We start from the raw sequence: 5,329 nt of genomic DNA on the forward strand, positions 1-5,329 counted from the left end.
TGGAATACCATTAACAAACATCGATTTGGACCCCATTTACCAATCTCTCAGAAACAGAACCGGAAATGCTATCACCCACCCCAACAAACCGAGACGCATAAACGGCAAGCGGGGCAGAACATCAATGCTTCACCAGAGGCTCACTGTTGATGTTACCTAGCATGGTGACAAAACATCTGAGAACAAATCAACCAGCTCAGCAAGCAAATTTACAACCTGAGCTACATATCTTCTCCAAAATCTCAAAGAATGCATTAAGCTTTCTTCAGAGTTCAAATCAATTTTTCATGTGGTACCATGTTTTAAAATCATACTCTTTGAATAAACAGAACATTCCTATGCTCAAATAAAGTAATTTTACTGAAGCAGTTTTATATAGGGTTCAATTGCAATGTTTCAAAACAACCAGAACAATGCAGGCTGTTTAAAATACCTTTTAATGGAAAATGAGTTTAGCACCCCCTGTTGTTCATTTGCCATAATAATTATTTTCAGTGTCTCAAATGCATTCAGTTTCCATCCAATGCTACCTTAAAAGAATTGTAGTCATACAGCACAGAAGATGCTCTGTGAGCAACACTAAATCTACACTAGTCCCCCTTTCCAGTACTAGCCCCGTAACCTTCTATGGTACGGCATTTCAAGTGCTCATCCAAGTACGACTGACAGGTTATGAGGTTTCCTGCCTCAACTACCCTCCCAGGCAGTGCATTCCAAACTCCCATCAGTCTGAGTGAAGAAAGTTTTCCTCAAAATCCCTCTAAACCTTTTGCCATTCACTTTAAAATTACGCCCCTTTGACTAAGGGGCATGGCTGCATTTTATTCACCTGTCCATGCACCTCAAAATCTTATTAGCTCTCATGGAATACAGGGAGAACTTGCCATTTAGATAAAGAACTGGCTGAAAGGTAGAAGACAGAGGGTGGTGGTGGAGGAGGGTTGTTTTTCAGACTGGAGGCCTGTGACCAGTGGAGTGCCACAAGGATCAAAGCTGGGTCCACTACTTTTCATCATTTATATAAATGATTTGGATGTGAGCAAAAGAGGTATAGTTGGTAAGTTTGCAGATGACACCAAAATTGGACATGTAGTGCTCAGCAAAGAAGGTTACCTCAGGTTACAACAGGACATGCTTAGATGGGCCAATGGGCTGAGGAGTGGCAGATGGAGTTTAATTTCGATAAACAAGAGGTGCTGCATTTTGGGAAAGCAAATCTTAGCATGACTTATACACTTAATGGTAAGGTCCTTGGGAGTATTGCTGAACAGGGAGACCTTGGAGTACAGGTTCAAAGTTCCTTGAAAGTAGAGTCACAGGTGGTTAGGATAGTGAAGGTGGTGTTTGGTATGCCTTCCTATATGGTCAGAGTATTGAGTACAGGGGTTAGGTGGTGATGTTGCAGCTATACAGGACATTGATTACACCACTTTTGGAATATTGCGTGCAATTCTGGTCTCCTTCCTATTCGAAGGATGTTGTGAAACTTGAGAGGGTTCAGAAAAGATTTACAAGGATGTTGCCTATATTGAGCTATAGGGAGAGGTTGAATAGGCTAGGGCTGTTTTCCCTGTAGCATTGGAGGCTGAGAGGTGACCTTCTAGAGATTTATAAAATCATGAGAGGCATGGATAAGATAAATAGACAAGGTCGTTTCCCTGGGATGGGGGAGTCCAAAACTATAGAGGGCATAAGGTTTAGGGTGAGAGGGGAAAAGATATAAGAGACCAAAGGGGCAACATTTTCCACACAGAAGGTGGTACGTGTGTGGAATGGGCTGCCAGAGTTAGTGGAGGAGGCTAGTATAATTGCAATATCTAAAAGGCATCTGGATAGGTGTATGAATAGGAAGGGTTGGGAGGAATATGGGCCAGGAGCTGGCAGGTGGGACTAGATTGGGTTGGGATATCTGGTCGGCGTGGATGAGTTGGAACGAAGGGTATGTTTCCATACTGTACATCCCCATGACCTCTACCAGGTTCCATCTCTGCTCTGAAGAAAATATTTGTCTCGCTTCATAGCTGAAATGCTCCATCCCAGGCAACATCCCGGTGAATCTCCTTTACATCCCCTCCAGTGCAATCAAATGCTTCCTCTTACATGGTGACCAGAACTGCACAGTACTCCAGCTGTAGCCTAAGCAAAGTTCCAACCAACTCCAATATAACCTCCGTGCTATTACAATCTATGTCAAGTATTAATTGTTGACAAGAGTCTCAGCAAAAATGTCACAAACTAAGAAAATAATTTACTGGATGACATTTTCTGAAACCGACAATCTCCTAGAGATCGGTTAGAATACGTCAACATCAATTGACGAGCAGATAGTTTATTTTGAATTCTGTAAAATACCTCAGGTGCATAGCTTTAAATTGAGGGGTGAAGAATATAGGACAGATGTCAGAGGTAGTTTCTTTACTCAGTGTAGTAAGGGTATGGAATGCTTTGCCTCCAATGGTAGTAGATTTGCCAACTTTAAGTACATTGGACAAGCATATGGATGTACATGAAATAATGTAGGTTAGATGGGCTTCAGATTGGTATGACAGGTCGGCGCAACATCGAGGGCCAGAACCGCTCTGTAATGTTCTATGTTCAATCATTTATAGCCTAATTCTACCTTTTTTCAGATGTCTCAATTTTCAAAGTACACATGGATACAGCATAAAGAATACAGAATAAAAGCAGCGATTCCTGCAGCCTAGTCCAGTATCTATCAAGATAGTGACTGAACTTCTGCACAACTCTACCTATCTGCCATAACTCCATTCCTTTGATTTCCTTGGTGTCCAAAATTCTATCGATCCCAGTCTTGAATACATCAATTGACTGAGCACTGTGATCAAGAATTCCAAACATCCATAATTCTATGGATGAAGAACTTTCCTATCTATTCTAAATGGTCAACCTTTTATTTGGAGATTATAACTACCATTTCTGGATTCCACAGCCAATAGTTTGGTCAAGTCCGCCAAGAATGATATATACCTCAACAAATTCATCTTTAATACTTCTAAATTTCTGAAAGAACTTATGAGGCCACTTCACTCAATTTCTTCCCATAGGTTGGCCTTTGGGATCAGCTTTGTGTATATCTGTTACACTGCAACTAAGGCAAGTTTCTCCTTCCTTCAAAAATAGACCAACACTGTACTCCAGGTGCTACCTCAGCAAATTTCTATGTTGCCACCTTTTGTATTATACTCAAACCCTTTCTACAATATAAGCTTAATATCACTTTCCTTTACAAATTATGGCTGTGTTTCATATACAGGGACCCCAAAATCCCTCTTCAACATCCACACTAATGCCTCACCTTTTCAAAAAAAAATTACTGCTCCATACTTCCTATTAAAATGAAAAATTTCACAATTTCCACATTATATTTCATGTGTCACGTACTTGACCAGTCACTTAACTAGTCTGTTTCAGTCTATCCTGACCTCTGCTTTTTCCCCCACTCATATTCTCAATCCCTTTATCAATGTAATTAATATAGACTGTAAATAATTCTAGCCTAATCACTGATCCTTGTGGTACTATATTAGTTTTACATACTATCTTGAAAATGAATTTGCATTTCCACTATTTTCTATTTCTTAACTATCCTGAATCCACAGACTCCTAACCTGTGCATCAATGTATTGAGAGCGTGGAACATTATCAAGCAACTTTTGAAATCCAAATATGTTATACCTACTTGTGTTTCCCCATATCTACCCTGCTAGTTACACTGGCATGAAGTAATAAATTATCAAAAACAATTTTCTTTTCATAAAACCACAATAATATTGCCTGTGCACATTATAATCTTCCAAGTGCTCTGTTACTTTGCGCTCAGTACTTTTTCCTACAACTGATGACAGTCTAACTAGTCTGTAGTTCCCTACCTTTTACTTCCTCCTTTCCCTGAACGGGAATGCCATATTTACTAACTTGCAATTAATGGGGAATAGGCTAGAACTTAAGAAATTTTGTGAAATAAAATCAATGCACGCAAAGGCATATTTTGAACAATTAATTGTAATTAAGTTTCATTTATTGAGCCCATTTTTACCTCAAAAATTAGGAGTTCAGAATTTGTTCCTGACCATCAATTTTTACCCTTGTGCATACCTTGCTTATATTAGTTATATCTTGAACATCACTCACAATGCATACATATGGCCTAAATCATCATGTACAGGAGTGTTTCACATTTATTTTTTTATTTTCATGTCTTTTACATTGTCAAAACTTTCAAATGCTTGAGAAGTCAGTTTTATAGTGTATAGATTGAAGCCAAAAAGGAGGTAGGCATAAAACAGACACAGCGAGAAATGTTATTCCAATGAAAAGTGGTAAATGCCTGCTATTTGCAGGTCACTGAAGGTGTGAGTGCACATTATTAGGTTTCATGGTCAATGTCAGACAAGGTTATGAGCTGAGCTAGTTTTCCTTCATGGGACTGGAATGCTGCAGCAGCATTTTTTGTTTGTGTGCTATTTCTTCACAATACTCATGGTCAGGCTGTTGTCATGGTTACAGCTAGCATTCAAAACCTGACGGCAAAGAACTAGCACAGAGCTGCTGGGTTTATTTTTAAATTTTCAAGTCACTTGGAGTTGGAATGCTGCCTTATGCATGAACTGCATATTCCAAACACATCCTGCTTTGGGCCATGTATATTGCTTGTAAGAATAATTTCAACCTTTAAATAGTTCCCATAACAGAACAGACTTATTTATGGCATTGTGATGAAGCTAACTGTCTTGCTGTTTGTGATTAAAACCGACTACAGATATTCAAATAATTTTACCATTGAGATGGTCTAAACGTCTAAAGAAAACTGGTCTTTCACAATGGAAACAAATTGTATAAAACTATTTCCTATTTCAGCAGGAAACTTTGAAAGGTGGGTCCAATGAGCAGCTCCAGCCCAATCTTAACATTATATAATAAGGCATATTGAGAATTCTGCATTTTCATTTTAATTAATTGCAAGCTTGTTCTCAACTTTGTTATATGATTCACACCAACAATTCTGGACGTCGAGCTGTGGTCTGACGGATGAATGACCTGAGTTCTCTCAGCTGTCAGTGGTGTCTGGACAGAAACATCCCTCCATGTTCCGAGGCAGTAAATAACTACAGTAATGACCAGTTCTTCATTAATTAAACCCATTAATAAAATAGAAACATTTTATGATAAATTAGCAGTCACAGCAAAGTTTCTGTATGGCATGAGTCACCAGAATGACTAAATTCAGATGATTCAACACTTTGCTGAATTTCATTATAACACAATGTGCAACACTATGATCATAATTATCTCCTGCACTTCGACAGTG

Source organism: Chiloscyllium punctatum, chromosome 45 (genome assembly GCF_047496795.1).
Source record: "Chiloscyllium punctatum isolate Juve2018m chromosome 45, sChiPun1.3, whole genome shotgun sequence".
NCBI classification, from domain to species: domain Eukaryota; kingdom Metazoa; phylum Chordata; class Chondrichthyes; order Orectolobiformes; family Hemiscylliidae; genus Chiloscyllium; species Chiloscyllium punctatum.